The following is a 21,371-nucleotide window of genomic DNA, read 5'->3' as shown; positions in this document are numbered from 1 at the left end:
ACAAAGTTATTATGACTGATGTGGCAAAAACTATAAAAATAAGACCAGTTGTAATGAGCTACAATTATCCTTTTTAGGAGGAAATGCATTTAAACACTAAATTTAGCTTGTACCTCTGGACTATTTTTCCAAACACAATGATTGAGTTAAGAGTTTATCTAAATTCAGCATTAGTTTAAACTCACCTATATAGATGAGAGATGATTAAACATTTTGGATGGTTTTTATTTTGTCCCATAGTAAAAAAGCAGCGGTAATTATGTTTGAGGCATAACTGACCCTTGTGTGTGCGTTTCCCCCACTGACTTAAAAAATCAATCATGGCTAATACGCAGTGGGGGAATTGGCACACATACCATGTGTTGTTGTCAGATTACAATGATGAGCTTATCCGCATTTCTGCATGCCATTAGAAAATATGGTAAGCTAATGCAAAATGAATGAATTGGCCACAGAGGCAGTTTGCTGCTTGTCATGTTCAGCATGAGAACACAATTAAACTTAATGACCAAGCTGTCGCTGGGAAGCTGCTCATCCTCTGTCTCATTAAGTCTTAACTAAAGACGCCCAGCCTCTCATTAGGTCACCGTAAAGTTAAAAGATTAGTTCCAAGGAAGATTGCGGCTGCTTTGGATTCAGTGACACGTTTGGCTCTGAGGAATTCAACCACGACGCTATTTCAGTTTGACACCGAGGCTGCATTCTTCCTCGTGGGATTTGTTGGTGTAACCTTTGTTGCTTCAGAGGCTGAATGGCCAGATGTGGGTTGAGGAATGAAGCCGGTTGGCATCGGTGCTTGTGCCAACAAGCCTGAGAGGGCAGGGCAGGAGTCGTATTTAGATCCTGGGTATATTTTCCAAGGAACAGAGAGGAAAAAGATGAAATTTCTTGGTATTTAATTACAGAGCGGCCGCAGCCAAAGGCACACTGTCAATGGTAGTTTTAAGGCCGACGGCTTAACAACCTCAGGAACGGTGGCACTGTTACGCTGTGTCATTTCCTCCTGTGAAGAGCCAGGGTTTTTTATGTGTTTTGGATATGTACATGTTCCAGCTCCGAAGTTAAGAAGCCAGTAAAACATGTGCAAGCTAACATGTGTACCAAATTTGGCCACCATTGCCAAGTCAAGGGTGAAAGCTCGTGCTAATTTTAGGACTTTATAATGCCTGGAAGTGGCCTCTTTTTGAAGTCTGTTTTCTCACAAGAATCCTTTTTTGTGATGGTTTGAGTTGCTTTGAAGGACGTGTCTCCTGTTTACAGAGAACATGTCCCCCTTGCCTCCACCGTGCTGTGGCAGAGTTATTTTTCTTTCCCATGTTAACCTGACCCGATTTGAGTCTGTTCCCCTCGGCGCTGTCAAAAGGTCCCTGTGTATTTGGGGCCGTGGGGCCGTTTCTCCTGGGTGGGATGTCCCTCCCTGTAGAGTTTGCAGGGTGGGGTGGAGGATGGATGCTTGCCTGCCTTTTTTTTGGCCAGTGACTCACTGGTTTTGGCAAGGGTGAGTGAACACGCCATGTCACCAGTTGAGTCACTGTACATTGCCTAACAATGGGAAGCCTGGCTGAAATTGGCACAGGCCCCCTTTCATGGCCACAAAGGGAGCCATTAAGGCTTAAATGCATCCGGATTCAAGTCGCCCCCTTAACGTGAGAGAGTGCGCTTGGCTTTTGTTGTGCGAGTGCTGTTACATAAGGCTTCTTCATTTGGCCCGGCATCAAAAGAGCAATTGGCAGCAAGACACGCCATCACTGCTTCTAGTAAGGCAGTATGATAATGGGCCAAAACTTTCTTTTTTATATGAAAAAATACAGGAATTTTCACCCTAATTGTTGTATGTTTTTCAGTTGAAGGCATCAATTTGAAGCACTTTGAGAACTAAATTAAGAGCTATAAACAAGTTTGTGCTCTAGTAAAAAATGTATTTATAAACTCACTGGTTTTGTAGAAAAGATACAAAGCAGGTTAACGGGACGGCTCCGTGTTTCAGACGGGTCAGGTGGGTTCAGGCCCCTCCCACTCTGGACAGTCTGCCCCAGTCAACCAGGAGTCCCGTTCCTCCCCGCAGTGAGAGAGGGTGAAGCGAGCACTAAGGAAGTGGCGAGGTCAAGGCGAGGGCTGCTGTAAAGCTCACGGTTAGCCACCTTCAACCCCGGTCTTTCCAAGACCACCTAACATAGCCGGTCCATGGGGAAATGGTCAAATATATAGAGTTATAGATCATGAAACTGGCGGGCCTCGTGAAAACGAGAATCATGGGAGTTTTCCTTTTGTACCAACCAGCAGAATGGTTGTAGCGTGGAAACATCGCATGTCCTGCGATGTGTTGCGTGAACTCGTCTCTGAACGCTGAACGTATCCACTAATGTTCTCACAGTCAAAGGTGCTCCAGACTCTACCTCGATGCTATCTGTCCTCCTGTTTGCTTAACCTGATGAACCATTGTGTGACACAAGTCAACTCTAATCCGTGTATAGGAAACCCACTGAGGGGAACAAACATCAGAGCAAAGACCACAGTCTTTCCTGTTCCTGTCCGTGGCATCAATCCTATCAGTCCATCAATCTAGCACACGGTTTCTCCAAACAGGTCTCTGCACTTTCAACTTCAAACTTGTCTTCACACAGCTCAATTTCAGGCCTCTCAGTCTGGGTCAAAGAGGAAGGGGAAGAGTATATGAGTTAGTTAGTGTCTTGCATCTGAGCAAGCTTCTCGCCCGAGGGAATCTCTGCAAAACAAGACCCAACACATCCTGGAGGTAGGAGCCAGCGGAGGGCTGCACACTTTAAAAGCACCTTTTTCTCTCTGCTTTTACAAGCTAGAGGGAAGATTGGAAAAACTCCCAAGTTTGACAAAGCTTCATCCAAGTTAGGCAGCATTCCTTGACAATGACTGTCAAAGGAATGATTCTGCTTTACAGCCTCGGGACACCTGTGGTGAAGGGCGAGCATAAACTGAGATATTTACTAGGGCTGTAAAAGCCAAGAAGGGTCAGATTTTCCTTTCATTTCATCTGTTCTTAGAATGAGGCCCATGAAGCTCGGTTGTGAGAGTTTGATAATATCCCGCTTACAGTAGTTTAGTAGAATACTTTTCCACATGTTTATTAAATGTGGTCCAGACTACAGCTGTCAGTTTTTATTCATAATTTGAGCTACTGTTTGAACGTGGAAAAGGTTGGATATTAAACCTGTAATGATCTTAACCCAGGTTTAAAACGTCCCGTGTGTTAACAGCAGAGGTGTGAATCTTCACTGGCCTCATGATTTGATTAGGATTCACCCATCAACAATTCTCGATGCTCCTCAGTGTAACACTATCCTCACCATGCCTAGCCATAGCTTTGAGCATGTGCCATGAAAGTGCTACAGAGAGGTCATGTGTCATGTCGCGCCAGGCTCCCGACTCTTCTGGTGGCAGCCGCTGGTCTTCGTTGCCGTGCTGAACAATAGCTGCCTTGTACGAGGAACAGAGGCCCTCACCTGCGTGGCGTGCATTAAGAAGACCTGGCAGGTGTTGCAAATGGTTTATGCTCATGTCGCAGAAGGGGGAATTTTCAGCCACCGACTCCTGCTATTATCATCTGTTTCCACATTATGGTTCCTCAAAGACCGCTTGTGTTGTACTTTATTTCACGCTTGGGGGGAGGGAGAAAAAAGCTGCAAAAGTACTCTCTGTGGATTTCCTAACTGCTTGTCCTCCTCCAGGGTTGGACGAATCCTCATGGGAGCCGTGGAAAGATTGGAAATGGCAGCAAAAGAGCACTGAAGGTAGAGAATTTAAATGACTTCTTTTTTTTCTGGCTTATGCTTGTGCAATATTGTGCATTTTTAATCTCATGTAACATTCTTGGTCATCGCTCATGCTGTGCATCAAAATAGCCAGATGTGTCAACGGGGCGACCACTCAAGCGTTTTCTTTTTCATTACACTATTTCCTTCAATTCATTACACAATGGTTCATGGGATTTGTTCCTCCTCCTGCAGTGTCAACCCCCCCCCCCACCCCCCCACCCAAACCACATCCCACCACGCTCAGCAGCTATTTAAAGTGTCAGTGGCTGCTCCCAATTACTCCTCCCCACGCCAAACCAGAAGCTCAGGCCACGCAAACGGAGGCCTCCCCACTGTGACTTTTATCTGTTTGTTTTCATATTTCCCTTCCCTCGGTCAGCCCTCCTCCCTTGTGCTCTTACTGTTTTTGCCTTAGCCAAAGGATTATTCTGTTTTTCCTCCAGCTGACCTTGGTTACATAAACTATAGGACTGATCCCCCTTCCTTGATTCTCCTCCCTGTCCAAGTCCTCCTCCCTGTCCCAAACTTCGCCCGGCTCCTATCCTCCCACAAAGCCCGGTGTTTTGATTACATTGTGAAATTGGAGCCGGGACTATTTATTCCCAGGCTGGGGTAGCATGGAGGACCTGGTCAGAGGTTTAAGCCTGAGTGGGGGGAGCCAGGAAGCTTTTGTGGTGGAATCAGGCGGATGGTGTTGGTGGGTGAACTGTTTATGTCTTCTCATAACCTCTCGTTGTGGTCCGTGCATCCAGCCAGCTGTTTCAAATGAGCAGAACGCCTCGGGTCGCATCCCGCTGTCAGCAGTTTCTGCACATAACTCAAACCCCATCATTCAGCTTGGACTGTTAGACTGGTCCAGTGCTTGGAGACACCACTCAGGCCCTTTTTGGGAAAGATGGATGGACGTACTTTATTAATCCCAATCTGGGAAATGATATGCTAAACCACAGGATATGCAGTGAGTCTACATATCCACACCAGATGGATATCTATAGAATATAAACAATATATTGGAATACACTATAAATATACAAAACTACTACGATTAAAGAAAATCAGGCTCTATTTTCGTTTACCATGATATCGATCTAGACAGGGATGTCAATTCACCACGGTCAACTTATGGTGACTGTTTTTTATCACAAGCCTACAATTCGCATTCGAAATAAGTGTGTTTTTGTTTTGGATTGAATAAAAATGAGATATTGTGTATTAAAAAATAGAAAGCTAATTCACCACATTCAGATTATAGAAGAAGCAGAACAGAAACTCTGAGAGTTGTCTGTTGGACAGAGGTGAACTGTTGGACAGAGTTATTGCTCTGGGCAGGAAAGATTTCCTGTATCCGTCCGTGAAACAGCAAAGAGAAAGAGCTCCGTGTCTGTCCAGTAGCTGGTGGAGAGGGTACTCTAGATTATCCATACTGGTGTGTGTTTAGTGTCCTCCTCTCCAGCACGTCTTCAAAGGTGTCTGGTTTTCACCCAATCATGGAGCCGGTCATCTTAGTCCCATTTATTGAAGTCTGTTGGAGTCTCCGGCTCTAATGCTGCTCCCTGAAAACACACAGGAGCCTGGAAATAAAGTAACAGAAGGACTAAAGAGCTGCTGCAGCAGGCTGGCCCCGAGCACGGTGCCACCGTAGCTCTACACACCTCGCTGAGACTCTATAGCAGTGTAGTGTTCAGTAACTGTGCACACGTTATGGGCTGGAGAATCACATTCACAGAGGTGACACGGTGCAAGACTGCTTCACCAAAATAACTTTGGTTCAGTTAAGTCCCGTTGATCTCGGCTACTCCAGTGCTCCTCCACATTGTATATTTATAGAACTTGACCTTTGACCTCTATGGAGGTATCTATCTCGGACCACCTCCCTCGGAGGTCTGAGTACAGTTTATTTCGTACATCCTTTGTTTTGCAGACGATAAAACTCGAGGGCCTTAATGGTTCAGCATGTGGGATGTTTTGCATCCTGTATTGTTTAAATCAGGCTCTCTTTCACTTCTCCACCATGATGGTGAGCTAAACAGCTTTTTTAAGTCTCTCATGATGTATTTCCTCATCATATTTTATATATTTTGACAATCATCCCGATATTGAGAATTTATTGGAAACTTTTGAGTGTTTTTTTTATTGCATCCTAAGCTAAACACCTATATCACACCATCCCAAGATTATACATTAAGAAAACATATTAAGCCCCAGATTTTGCTCTGTATTATGAACATGGAGAAAAATGTAATGCTGCTCTCTGAACTAACTGTGTGGCTGTCTGTCAGAGCTGCAGGTACAAGAAGTCAGATGATTTCTAACATTCCTGTTCATGTTTGGTGCCGTTGGATTATATTTTACAAACATCATAACCTTATGCTGCGGTGCGTCTCCAAAACAAACTACAGCGGTGAACGAATCATTAGTGAAAACTGTGTTAGAGAGGGAGCTGTATCTGAAAGAAATATTTAAATTAACTAATTTGAACATACAGAAGAACTCAGATCTCTACTACAGTAGTCAAAGTAGTACTACAGCGTAAAATACTGTTAAAAGTATTTTACACTGTTAAGTATGTGACGTCCACTCCAAGTTGATCTAATTCTGGACTGGGACACCTGTAGTTACTAAGCTAGAGGTTATCATGGAGTCATATGGAGACCTGAACTGCTTGTTTTCAGCACTCAGCCTGTGATCCAGTGCAAACACTGGTGGACTCTACGAGACCCTGGACCAAACATTTCACCTGTCTGTTACCTCAGAGCTGTGTTGTTTTAGTTCCTCTGCAGACACGCATGCACCCGCCCTCTTCCAGGAGCTCCACTCTGTGGTACACACACACACACACACACACACACACACACACACACACACACACACACACACACACACACACACACACACACACACACACCTCCTGCAGTGTTTCCTACCCTGGCTGATCATTTCCCTGTAATCTAATGCTCGGCCGCTCATCTCCTGTTGGCCTTAGCTATGTTTGTGTCTCCATTATATTTTCAAACAATAGCAACAACTAAGGAAGCCAGCAACAGACACGAACTGTGTGTGTGTGTGTGTGGGTGTGTCGGTGTGTCTGTCTCACTATAGAGCTTCTCGTACCAAAAGCAACCAGAGCGTGTAATGGTGTCATTTTAAAATACATGTTTTGGTTTGATGGAACACATGTCATTAACATTTTAGCTGCTTCTACACACAAAGTGAATGACGGTGTTGGAAGAGCAGATGAGATGCAGCTGCACTGAAACACTCTAATCTGATTCAGGAAGGGGATACACAAAGCAGGGAGGGACTTGCATGGAATGGATCTTCTGTTTGGCTTCATCCAGGCATGATTTATTTTGGTTTTATAAGCAGTCTGGTTGCAGGCCAGGGTCCATTATTGTAAATGTGTTGTTTCTGTCAGACTGACTGCTTCTCATTTAGAGTTTCAGTACTCATACTTAACTTGTTTTGTTGAGCGTTCATGTTATTTTTTACATTTAGAGGTACAAATGTATTGTTTTTAATGCATAAATAAGACAAAGCAGGGAATATGTGACAAAAAGATGAAGTAAACAACCACAGCAAACATTCAGAGCCAGCTTTGAGAACTTGACAGACGGGGATTTGGAACATCTTCATTTGCAATCAAACCACCCAGTAACCGTCCCATAAAGTGTGCCGTTTCACAAAGTACAGCCCTCGCACATTTTATGTAGTTCAGATTACAAAGAGACCCGTAGAAAACTTTACAGTGACTTCCTTCATTGTTATTAGTGTCATCTCTTTGTGTCGTTTTTTCCTTTAGCCATAGCTGAATTGCCTTAAACTTGCATTATCTCTGCTGGCCATCAGGGGGCGACTTCTCTGGTTGCAAAAAGAAGTCTGATTGTATAGAAGTCTGTGAGAAAATGAGGAGTGATGGGTTATGGCTATGCTAACATTGTAGCTGCTTCATCAACACTTGAGATGAGACAGTCTCTGGCTTACACAATGGTAATAACTGTACATTTAGATAATTTTTTTAGTTGCTGCTATATGATTTATTATTTTAATAATAGGCATTTCAGTAAATGTCTGTATTTGTTACAACTTTTTCACACAGTTAGGAAAGTTATGTTTTAGCCAAGCCTTTATGCCGAATGATCTGTCACTTCCTCCCAGTGAAGCATTCAGCTCATTAATTAAACCCTGGTATCAGATCAACACTCAGCCCATGTATCAGTAGCAATCTGAAAAAGTCCACCAGCACAGTCTCTATACTTCAGCTACCATCTCATTTCCCTGACTGATGTGAGTCCTGATGGAACAGACAACAATACAAAGCCTTTACAGTTAACAGCTGTTGCCTGATAGAAATGTGGCTCATGTGTGGTGTGCTATGGCTCGAGAACAAATGTCTGTGCTGCCTGCAACGTGACCATGTGTTACAACACATCTGCTGCAGGTCTCTCAGAACCAGCGGTCTGGCCTGCCCTGCACAGACCTCAACCAGCAGGGATGGATAGGGGGGCGGCAGATTAGCGTGCTTTTAAGCGTATCAGACATCTTAACTAACAAGAGGGGGTTTCATAAAGAATCTGGAGTGATACCAAATAAACCTGCTTAAGTGAGCCCATGCTGCGTCCCCAGATTAGCTGAAGTCATGGGCTTCATCAGAGGACATGACTGCTGAGCCTCTGTAGTACTGCTCGGTATGTTTGGCCTGGACGGGTTTGCACTGTTGCGTACTATGCTACATGGACTCTGGAAATCAGATCAGTAGAGACCGGTTAGCTGCTCCATGTTAGGTCTGGGTGTTCTTAAACGTTTGTCGGTCCTGCTCGCTCTTTGAGGACAATGGTGCCATATTTGGTGCTTAACGGTAGTTGCTGTGTTGCCTTTAGAAGCAGAGAAATCAAGACAAACATTCATCTACCATGTAACCCAAAGTAGGGAGAGTGTTTCATCTGTATTTATGTGCCGCTAATCAAATTTCACGGAATCATTAATATCCTCTGCTCTCGTGTAGGTCGCAACTGTTTACATTATCAGTCTGTCGTTCCAAGAAAACAGAATGTTTATGTATATGTTTGACATATAGTGGAGAAATGAGCTGTAGTCATTTCCAGACACATAGTTGATCTACTTATTAGGCCGGGAGGTTTCCATTCACACAAAGTAGAAAGTGTCCTCATGGTTTCCAATTCAAGGTGTCGATGTGGAAAGATTTTGATATCCAGCCGTTTCCAATTTCCATGAGGTGAGTCTTCTGCTATGAAAGGAACCGTCCTCTCACACTGATGGTAAACAGTGCAGCCAGCAAACGTCAGTGTGCCGTCGGGGTCAAGAGCGTGACTCATAGCCAGGTGAGACTTGCTAATGGCCACGATGTAAAAAGTCCTCTCTTTCCTGTTGAACCAACAGGTTGGTTCGTGGGACAGAGGCTTTCTTTTGCCTTTTCTGTGGTGGAAACACACAGTGACGCATGATTATATATTTTTCATCATCCGTCACCCCTCCACTCTTTCCACCATCTGCTGTTGTCGGGTTATTTAAAGCTTGGCTCCGTTTGTTTTGGAAGATCAGAATGCAGCAGGTTCTCTGAAATGGACTCTTTCATTGAAATTCCTATTACTTGTTAATTAAATTACTATGCATTTTGGACCTTTTCAAAAAACTTTAATTTCCATTACATCCATTCAGGCCCAATCCCATCTTGTAAAATGCTTGTTGTTGCCATCACTGGTCCTGTCACTACTTTGCGGATTAATGAAGGCTGCTTTTCAGGCTCCCAGTGGAAATGTCTCCATTTTCAGCAGTGGCTGTTTCAGGGTGTGGTGTGATTAATGCAAACTGCTGTGTGGAGCTGCTGACCCGACCAGCTCCCACTGAAGTGATGCTGGTTGACTGCGTTAAATAATGGGGGAAAGTTTTCTATTCAGATCAGGAACAAAGAAGAGGAGGCTTCAAAATGTAGTTCTTAATAGGCCTTTTTACACAGAAGATTCCGCATAATCACGGAAAGGAGAGTCACAAATATGCTGCAAATATATATATTCTTTGAATTATTGGGACACGTTTGTAACTAGTCGGCGTGTGTGTTTGATGAAATAGATCTTGGAAGAAATGAAAAGCATGGGAAGATTAAAGCATGGCATTTAGCCCCCTGAGGAGGTGAAAGCATTATTTCCGTCCAGAGGTGACCATGTGGGATCTAATGGCGTTTGTAATCTGTGCTTGAGTGCGTCAGTAGAGCATCCATTATCACTTGGTGTGTGTGTTGTTGTGAGTATGCCACAAGGATGTGGTCATCTCTGAAAGTGGCTGCTAATCATGAATCCATTCTCCAGAGGACTGTAAATCACTAACAGGCCATTTGCTCTCTGGGACTACATTATCCTGATGACAAAGAGGCTGCCTTTGGTCAGACATTACGGGAGCAGGTAACTGGTTAACCAAAGGTGGTCGGGCTCTCTTTTAAGGCCTTTACACACCAAGGGCGTCATATGTTTTTCTTTGTGTGATACAGGGGAAGATCACACACAGAGGCGTTGCTACAAACGTTTTCAAATCCATGGCTTTCCTTTGGTACGATACACCTGGCCTCACGTTTCCTCGTGGATTTAAGGTGCAAATATTCACGCCTCCTGTCAATGTCACACTTGGCTGAGATAGCCGATCGCCTCCACAGGCGTTGCCAAAGGGCATTTTTGGAACAGCTTTGTCTGCTGCATCTCATCCCCGTGTGATCTGGGCCTAATTCACACGTCAACATTATTATTCCAGAAACAAGGTTTCTGCACCGCGAATAAAGGCATCTACCAATTAGGTTGTGTGGAACCGAGACAACAAACTTTATTACTTTCAACCTTGACAAGTACAGACCTGATCCACTCCTTCCATTCTGACCTTCCACAATCAAATCAGAGGGAGCTCAAATAGAGAGGTGAAGTCCCTTCAAGTGTCTCATGGGGACATTATTCTGGAAAAATCCGCTACGTAGTCAACGGTGAGAGACATGATGGTGATGGATCTTAGCTAAGCTAGCTAGCTAGCAGGACAAGCTGACGGCTGTGTTGGTGCCGTACGTGGTGTGAGTCGAGCGCTGGAGTTCAGTGAGCGCTTTCACACCAAACTAAACGATACGACGACAAACGGGATGCAAATATTTGTCATTTGAGTGACATTCTTATTCTTTGCTTCTCTCTCCTGTCTGACAGTAAATGAAAGCTTTAAACAAACAAGTGAGGTAATACCAAACACAATCAACCCCGTTTATCTCCTCACCCTCAGCCAGACAAGGTGACTTTCCTGGAGCGAGACAGCTGGAGCGCAAGCAGAACAATATAATCAAATCATGTCATTTAGTGCCCCCCCCCCCTTTTTTTTTTTTTTTTGTCTGGATTTTCACATGACTTCCACGAACGAGACCCAGTCACTCATTCCACTGATTGTGTCCTCCTTTTTGTGAAATATAAAGTCACCTACAGTCATCCCGGGCTTCCCGGACGGGCAGAGCAGGGTGCAGAATCTCAATCACTGCTTCACTATTTTCATGACATTCACCCACTCACTCTGGCTTTTCAGCAGCCTTAAGCTTTGTTCCATTTAGCTCTATATTCCTCTTTCTAATCCCCCCCCCCCCCTCCAACCACCGACTGCTTGAAGATGCTTCAGACCTTAAGGATTTTCGACGTAAGCAGGGCTGAGTGCTTTTTTCTGGGTGGCGTACGGCGTTTGATGTTGGGATTCTGCACCGTCAAAAGTGGGGGAGGCTGTGAAAAGGTGAAAAAAGTGGGTCATCCATGGGTTTCTCTTCAGTATTGTGCCCCACTTTGAAAGGAAAATGCTGAAACAAGGAGGTTTAGAGTGAAAGAGCTTCATCTCCAACACACCCTCCCCCCAACTACAAAGAACTTTATGTTTTTGTGATCCACTCCCCAAATTTATGGATGCAAATTTGTCCAAACCCCTCAGAACAAAGAGAGAGGGGGAAAAAAACAAAAAAAAAAAACAAGAAAAAAAGCGTGCATGAAATGTGAGTCTACATTTTAGATTCAGCCCTAATGAGGTATTCTCAGCTGGCCGTGGCCTTCGTTTGTTGCTATTCAAATGTATTAAAATGAGAGCATTTGCAATTTGCTGCTCTGCTGTGGTTTTGTTGTTTGGTTTATTTGCTTGTTCGTTGCGGAGGTCTTGGTCTTAGCAGCTGTGATTTAGTGCTTTCCTATTAGTTGATATTACTCAGAACATGAAAGGTGTGCTGTCTGTTTCGAGTTAAGATCGTTTAATTCCAAAGAATGCGGTGGAGTCTTCCCAGACATGTCCCTTCCTTGTCTTTTCTGTCCTTGTCTCCTTCTGATGTAATTCCCCCCCGCCACCTTGTCCTGTACCATCACCTCCGTTTCATTTAACCGGCCGTCCTCCCGTCCGTGTTCTCCCTTCCCCCGCCGCCCATCCAAGACGGACTCAATTAATAGATGGACCAAGAGAGCAAAGACGCAGAGACGGGAAGCTAAATTAGAGAAGCAAAGGGTGGCAGTGGAGGGGAGGGCGAGGAGGAAATGGATAAGATGAAGAGGGAGAATAGATTGAAAGAGACAATGGACAGATTAGGGACAGGGCACAGTTAAACACACATGAGGCTGATCAATAAGATGCGCTCGCCCCAAGGGAGCAGGCCTCACCCAGCCACGTATACCAACCTCAGGGGATATAAGGACAATTCACACCCTATTTTCACCCTCCCCCTCCTCACCACACACATCTACACCATCACTGGTCTCTGGGGGGAGGTAGCCATATGTTGACTTTTTCCTGCTCTCTCTATATATATAGAGAGAGAGAGAGAGCAGGAAAAATATATATCTACTAGTTATTTTATCTGCCATGACTGTTACTACTACTCTCATTACATGTTATCATTTGTCTGATGGATCTACTATCAACTATATTCTATTATTTTTCTTTCTATATACACAACATCTACTGTACTTCTGTCCAGCATGGGACAGGATCCTCCTCTGTGGCTCTCCCTGAGGTTTTTCCTTATCTGGTTGAGGGTCCCAGGACAGAGGATGTTGTACTCGTAGAGATTGAAAAGCCCTCTGGGACAAATTTGTGATTTGGGGCTATAAAAATAACATTGAATTGATGCACTTTGAGGGCTAAAATAGAGAGTCTAGATCTAAACAATGTTGGGGTCTAATCCAAATATATTCATACGCTCACTGGTTGTATAGGAAGGTAAATGAGACTGGCTCTGTGGGGGGTTGCCGACATCGCTGCAGGCCCCTCCCACTCTGGACAGTCCGTCCCAGTTGACAGTGAAGCCGACGTGCTGTAAAGCTCAAAGTCTTCAACCCGGCCCTTTCCAAGACCACCCAATATAGCCCGGTGCGGAGCTCCGCCGTGGCAAAATGATCTCGTTGGGGATTAGAGCTCCACTTAGGGCTGCAAGATCTTTCAGATGTTTCAGCATCGTCATGGTGATGTGCGCATGCGTAATGGACTCTTTGCACAGCAGACGTTTTGACTTGCAAAAGCAGGAAAAGCACAGGTGCAATTAATAACATTAATGACGGCTGCATCCCATTTCGGTGAGCCAGTTCCCGGCCTCTGGTATTGTGCATGCTCCCTCACTGACATTTCTTTCCGGGACACTTACTTCATCACTAATGTGATTATTTACACCTGTGCTTTTCCTGCTTCGACATGCCTACAGCTATTTTCACACGTCCTGCAATGTGACTGTCGTGCATGCGCACATCGCAATGTCGACGCTGAAACACTATCGTGAAGCCCTCACTTCGGGTCTCATAAAGCTCAACATAGCCACTAAAGTACAGTCAAAGGTGCTCCAGACTTTCTGTCCTCCTGTTGGTCAAACCTGATGAACCATTGTGTGACACAAGTCAACCTTAGTCCCTGAATGGGAAACCCACCAAGGGGAACAGACAGACTCCAGCTCCTCTGGCCCCACCTGAGTCCTGCACTCTTTCTTGCGGTCCGTCCGTCAAGTGCAGGCTGAGTCTTGCAATGCACGCGCAACTGCTGTGATGTAAACGTGATGTTTACTCCAGAATGGTTAATGGGACGCTCCAGACAGCGTTGGCGGCACAGAGGAGCAATTACACGGGTCTGTGGGTGAAGGCTCTCACAGCAGGGGGGGCGCTGAGTCTCCATAATAACCTTGCCAACTTACAGTTTGTTGAAACTCACAAGGGAAGGGGCCAAGCAATGTGAGGCCATGAACACACCCACACACACACACACACACACACACACACACACACACACACACACACACACACACACAAACGGCCTGAAGGAAGCTGATTAGCAAAGCAGATTGGCCGTGGAGTGGTTCTTCTTTAGCGGAGGAGAGCTTTGATTGTAGTTGTCGAGCTGGGAGAGGACTCGCTGCTGTGAAGAAGACTTAATGAAGACATTAGGGAATTGAAGCAGCACTGCACTGTGGCATAGTGTGTTTGTGCTAACAGGTTGATTAGCTGGATTTTGTGTGTGTGTGTGTGTTGGAGTGTGTAATTACTGGTCTCTAATTTACTGCCAACTTGTGCATCTGTTACCTGACTCCTTCAAAGGCCACGGATCCAAAGGCGTGCCGACCAGCCGCCTGTGAAACCAAATGCTTTGTATATCTCATCTGTTGTTGACTAGTCGTGCAAACACGTCCACATCTACAGCGCGAGGAGACCCCAAAGCGCCGGCTCGGCCGTAGCCGTCACCTGCTGGATATGGCTCAGTGCAAATGGACTGGAGTTTAAAGTGTCCGTGAATTTACGGTGTAATATGTGATTCGGTGCGGGAGCTTCCCTGGCGTCCACGTTCGTACAGCATCAGTCATGGTGATGCATGGAGCTGCTGCTGCAGTTCGCCCGGCTCTATCTGAGCCGGCCAGCAGGGAGGACAGAGTAATGACTAGTGTTTAGGCTGCATGTGGCCACTGAGCTGATAACAGTGTGTGGGGGAGAGAGAGTGTGGAAATAGACTGTCAATCCTTCAATATGACTCCCATAACCGCTGCAGCACCCTAGACACACACACACACACACACACACACACACACACACACACACACACACACACACACACACACACACACACGGATGAGAGGGGGTAAGATAAAGTACAGGGGCGTTGTTGTGCAGCTTTAAACAGTCGATCCAAATATTTCTGCCCCTTGAGGCTTCCAGAGAAAGAAGAAATAAACACTTTGTGTGCCTGTGGTGTGGGACTGAACCACATCAACACATGAAGTGCTACTGTGAGACGCACTCACTCCCTTTCATTTGGTCTTGCAGATTTGGGACACTAAGTTTTGAAGAATCTCTTCATTGCAGAGATACAGCAAAGCCAAACCTTTAAACATAAACTCAAGAGATGCTACATCCAGAATACTTGACCTTTGACCCTCTAGGGGTCTTGGGGAAGAACATGATGCACATTTTTAAGTTAAATGTATCAATCTGGTGCACTTTGAAAAACTTTTTGATGAACTTGACGATGAACTGCTTTTGGAAACAATTTGATCACAATATGTTGGTTGTTTAGACATGAATGACAGTAAAAAGTCACCCTTACAAAGCAAAGTGGACGGGCCCTGTGTTTGTAGACGCGTTGGGTGGGTTGCCAACATCGCTGCAGCCCCCCCCCTCCCTCCCTGCAGAGCACAGCAAGCACAAAGTCCATGCCCCCAGGAGGCGGCGAGGGGAGCTGTATAGTGGTGAATCTGCTTCAGAGTAGGACTGTACGATATGAGAACAAAACTGCAATATTTATTTTCTTTCTTTCTACACACGACGCTGAAGCAATGTATCGTGCAGCCCTCGTCCAGAGGCAGCTGATGGATCCTGTCTCAGGTCAAGGAAGGTCAATAGCTGGTAGAATAACTTGTCTGAATGAAAAGTTAAAATTCACTACAGAAATAGCAAAGTTTAAAAGAAAAGAGAGTGAGAATGAGAGCAGTTATGGACTGTGTGTCAGAATGACTTTAAGAGAGTAGACAAATACCCCCCCCCCACACACACACACACACACACACACACACACACACAGCAGACAAGAGCAAACAGAGAGATGTTTGTTCATCGTCTCTGGCACAGTCAGGGTGTGGTTATATGCTGGCTGGAGCTCTATTGTTGTCCGATGTGTATTTGTAGGCCAGACACACACACACACACACACACACACACACACACACACACACACACACACACACACACACACACACACACACACACACACACACACACACACACACACACACACATCTGCCTTGTGATTATCCTGTTGCAACCTGCTAGAGTGGAGGTGTACACTCCACTGAGTGGGTTGAAAGAGGCTTTATATACAGTAACAAATCCGAGTATTACTACGTTTCTGGGTCAAGACATTTGGTCAACACACATCTCACTCGTTTCCCCTCACCGTTGTGTGTTCTCCCATTCGGAGGTCCTTGTCGTACTGGAGAGCAGTGTTCGTGCTTTCCGTTTATTTGTCTTCTACAGAGTGCTGCAGAACAAAACAACCTTAGTTGACAAAAGAATAGTCCTCCGTTTTTATGTGCATCGCCCTCCTTAAAGCTGCAACCGGTGTATCCAAACGTCGGCTGCACAACTGCTAGACAACAAGGTCAGCGATGCCTGTAATTCCTTATCCAGGTGGAGTCGCTAATCCCACCTGATGGCGTTGTTTTCTGCCGTCTTATGTGCCACGTTTTAGGGATGGGACAAATGAGGGCGGTGAATCAGACACGTCCTTATTGCTGAGACCCGATCAAGAAGTGAAAGTCAGGGTCTGCTTCATCGCTTCAAAAGGTCTCTGTTTCTTCCTTTTCATGCTGAAACTTCGCGTGGACGCTAGGTGTAAATGTAGGGAAAGTTAATGGAAATGTAGTAATGTGGATGTAGTTTTAGTGGGCAACACACACACACACACACACACACACACACACACACACACACACACACACACACACACACACACACACACACACTGGTAGTTGCAGCCAACAAGGAGACTGATGGGGGCTGGGAGGGTGTCTATTGTGTTTTTAATGTAGCTCTTCATCCCTTGTATTGGAACAGAAGAGGTGAGAGGTGTACCAACCACACACACACACACACACACACACACACATTTCTCCCATCCTCCCGTGCCCTGCCACAGGGGAGGAGGAAGTAGAATGCAGAATGGGACCACTGGTGCGTTTTGATTGCACCACGACGGTTGGGATGAGTCATAAATCAAGCTGTCCCATCTCCTAATCATCCCCCACGTACACACTCCAACCTCCCTTTCACATACAGGCAGCCCCCTGTCTTTACTTTGGTTTGGACTGGTCTCACTGGGAATTGATTGGGTGCAGATGGAGGGGTGAGGTGCACCAGTGGCCCCTCCAGGTTTGGCTCTATGAGACGAGCACGTTATGGATTTTTTTCTCATTGTGGAGAGAGCTGTGGGTTTTACCCCCTGGAGCTGAGAGGAGGCAGCCTGTCATAACACAGAGTGGGAGGTGGGTTTGTGTGTCGGAGGTTGTGACACACACACACACACACACACACACACACACACACACACACACACACACACACACACACACACACACACACACACACACACACACACACACACACACACACACACACACACACACAGGGACACCTCCTCCAGCTTATCAGTGTCCAGGCAGCTGTGTACCTGACGCTGTGTAATCTCATTGATCCCATTACCACCACTGTTGAACCAGTGTTCAGTCTTTGTACAGCGAGGTCAAAGGGCAGCTGGATGTGGTGCTAAACGACGCTTTTCAAAGTGGAAAAAAAACGCTGCATAACTACATAGTTAGGTTTAGTGAATACAAGTACTTTGTTGGGTTTAGTTTAACATCGTTGTTTGGTTTAACATGAAAATAAATTCAACAGAAGTACTCTGTGGGACACTAACACCAGTGTCCTGTGTTTTCTCCGTGTGTTGACGTGTGTGTTTGTTGAAATCAAAATGTCATCCAACATGGTGATCCAGACTAAAGTGCAGGGTTTTCCTTTTCACCTATTTTTCCTTTTTAAGTGGCATTTCCTTCCTGTGACTCTGACGAGGAAATTGTTTTGTCTTCTTCTCTTTAAACAGTCACCATCAGAGCCACCTTGTCCTGCCATCGTGGCTCAAACCGGAGAACTCCACTTCCTGTAAAATTGCCGTGACCAGCAACCAACCTCCTCTGATCAGCAGTGGAAAACAGTGGATCAGGTTTGTTCAGCTTTTCTTTCACCAAATATTTGAACTACTTGGTTTGATATGGGCAAAATGGTTCCTTCAGAAGTCCTGGCTGCCCCTCTGTTGTTGATCTACCTGTGTTCCTGCTCCTGGCTCTATTAAAGCAAAGTGTTGGCTGCGGCCTGCCTCCCTCCCAAGGTCGGGTCACTCAGACCTTGTTTGGATGTGAATGATGCTTTGGGTGGATTTGGAGGCGGCGGGTGCTGTTATCCCTGCCTTCCTGTATAATGAGCTGTGTGTGTTAATGTGAGGAGAGACTGGAGGTTGGTGACCCTTGTGCTGTCTGGAGCACAATGATGAATGAGACTGTTAGAGTGGAGGTGTGAGACTTGACTGTGGAATACACACACACACACGCGCACATGCGCACACACACACACACACACACACACACACACACACACACACACACACACACACACACACACACACACACCACTCCTCCTGCATAAACCATCATTTACAGCCAACACACATTCGTTTCTTCCATTTATTCGCCTTGTGTCTTAGACTGAGCATCTTTTGAAAGGTTTTGGATGCAGATTCCAGTGTGATGCATGACTTCCAGCACTGGTGCACAAACAATGCTTTTTCAATAGCTTACTACCTTTAAGTTCCTCAACTACTGCTGAGCATTCACACATTTTCCCTTTCTTTGATAAGCAAAACATGAAGTGCATACATTAATGTTTTTACCGACACTCTAGTTCGACTAGGTCTCACAGGAACAGTTCGAAAAATATTCCATTCATTGTAAGCCTGGCAATGTCATCAGCTGCCCTAAAAAGAAGTGTGAAGCCACCTTAACCCCTTTCAAATGAGAGCCTTTCAGTTCCTCAAACCTCTCATTTGATGAATGCCCAGTGAACAGCCACCACACAGCTGAAAATATCCACCAAAACATGGTTCAACTTCTACCAGGAACACTGCAAGAACCACCAAAATCCCAAACATCATCTCCACGCAACAAGCAGCGCACACAGTGACGTTATTGTGTATTTCTTTTACCCGGAGACTGCTTCTCAGAGTAACAAAAGTCATACACTTTTCAGACGGAGATAAATCTTCAAGACCTTTTAAATGTTTTATACTCCCTATTGTCTCGTGTAACAGAAATAATTTAAACCCCATTCCTTCTGGTTCACCTTTAAAAGCGTGCTGTGCCGTACAGATTTGACTGTATATTCCCAGTAGGAGGTGAGGCTGGAGCTAAAGGGGAAATGTTCCCTTCGTGAGCATTCAACGCTGCATGCCAAGAGCTTCATAGATGCTGCACTATTCATGGTGAGGGAGTGAAGAAAGGGCATGGGGGTCGGGGGTGAGTGAGAAATGGAGTTCAGAGGAGTGAGTCTGAACTGAAAGTTAGTTATTTGTTTTGTCTTTGGCGTTGGACAAGTCAGATCTGGTTCTGTCGGCGGTGGGCAGCTCCAGATCTTAATCAATATCTTTTTTTCCCTGGAAAACAAAATATGACGCATGCCCACATCAGCTAGTACCAACCAGTTTCCACCAACAATATCATGACATTCATCCATCAATCAATCTGCAACTTTTAGAGGCAGAGCAGGAGTGCATGTGTGTGGGGAAAGAAAAAACAACAGAGTGGAAAAAATGGATCTCCCCAGGGATATATACAGTTTTTCTTCTACTCTCCCAGAGGTCTCAGTTCAGTTGTTTCTGTCTGATTGACAGCTGAAAGAACAGAACCAAACGGGCACGAGTTCACCAAAGAGCTGAAAGAAGCGTGTTTCAGAGGGAGATGAGGAGGCACAAGCCCTCTCTCCTCCCTTTACCCTTATCAGAAACCGGTGAAGGTCAGAGGCGTACGGTCACGGTGATGAGATCTCCCCCTCTCTCTAAACACAAACACATACTGACAGTCGGGAGGTGAACGGCGTTCATGCAACCTCCCTTCCGACAGGAATGTGCAGAGATCGTATCTATTTTTCTTTTTTAATATACATCTCCTGCCCGTGACGCTCCTCTGTGTGTCAGTTCTGTCGGACCAGCATGCTCTGCTGCAGCCAGCAGCGGGTCCGTGTGGCGCTCACCGAGGGTGGCCCGAACCGCGATGGCAAGGCCACCTTCAGGGTGGTCTGCTGTGGCAGAGCAGGTTTGCTGTGAGGGATTACTCATAGCTTCAAACGGTGTCGTGGTTCTCAGCCTGTAAGGTAGGGAGAGGTGAGTCGCTGCTGTTGTCATGGTGTTACATTAGATTACACAGAAACACATGCACGTCTCTGCACACTGCCCTTCAAGATGGTTACTAACAATATGAACTTGCAGGCATACTTGGAAATGCATCCACAGACACACACCCAATATAATAATTTCCCTCCTCTCTCACACACACCGTCTAGCCTCCCCCATAGCATATCCAGATATATTAACTACATTTGCATTGTTAGCAGCTCTTTAAATTCCTTCTCCAGAGCTCCTTAATTTGGTGTCGGTTGTGTTTTCTTCTCCCAGCCTGCAGCACTAAAGCAGCAGTGTTCGCCAAGTTACTTTCAAAATGTAAGATATAACATAGTCACGCTCATTTGAAAGGAATAATTCTCTTGACTGGGATCCTTTCATAGTGGACACAAGAATGAAATGCATCCATGACAACTTTTGTCACTGTTGTAACCCGTTACGTCCGATACTGTAAAGCAGCAGCAGGTCCAGCACAGCGATGCTCACCTCCAAGAGGAATCTACGGCATTTAACAGTCTGGTGAAGAGGAGGTGGAGGTCAGCAGGAATGTGTTGAGGATAGAGATTATCCTCAAATGCCCTCAGTGGACGTTTGGTGGCTTGTTTTATGAAAAACAGCCTTTCAATGACTGGAAGCAGCTTCTAGTTTATGTTCTGTAACACGCAGGGTTGTGTCTGAAATCACTCCCTTATACAGTCCTACTACTCACTATCCACGTAGAGGACGACATAGAGGACTATGTAGAAGGCCACGTAGAGGACCACGTAGAGGACCACGTAGAGGACCACGTAGAGGACCACATAGAGGACCACGTAGTGGACTAGAGGGCCATGTAGAGGACCACGTAGAGGACCACGTAGAGGACCACATAGAGGACCACGTAGTGGACTAGAGGGCCATGTAGAGGACCACGTAAAGGACCATGTAGAGGACCACGTAGAGGACCACGTAGAGGACCACGTAGAGGACCACATAGAGGACCACGTAGTGGACTAGAGGGCCATGTAGAGGACCACGTAAAGGACCACGTAGAGGCCCACTAAAAGTGCCATGTAGTGAACCACGTAGAGGACCATGTAGTGGACTATGTAGAGGACTATGTAGAGGACC

General features: G+C 45.6%; 1 protein-coding gene across 1 annotated transcript in view; it reads left to right on the top strand.

Annotated features, from left to right (window-relative positions):
* Nucleotides 1-21,371, top strand: part of plxnb1b (plexin b1b) — a 109,489-nt gene that overhangs the window by 18,184 nt on the left and 69,934 nt on the right. The window contains exons 2-3 of the mRNA XM_084039016.1: nt 3,705-3,767; nt 17,916-18,035. The gene's annotated coding sequence lies outside the window, so the exon portion shown is untranslated. The remainder of the gene's footprint in view (nt 1-3,704; nt 3,768-17,915; nt 18,036-21,371) is intronic.

This window comes from Eutrigla gurnardus (genome assembly GCF_963514095.1).
Source record: "Eutrigla gurnardus genome assembly, chromosome: 2".
Classification (NCBI taxonomy): Eukaryota; Metazoa; Chordata; class Actinopteri; order Perciformes; family Triglidae; genus Eutrigla; species Eutrigla gurnardus.
Note: the sequence above shows the minus strand (reverse complement) of the source record. Positions and strands in the feature narration are given on the sequence as shown.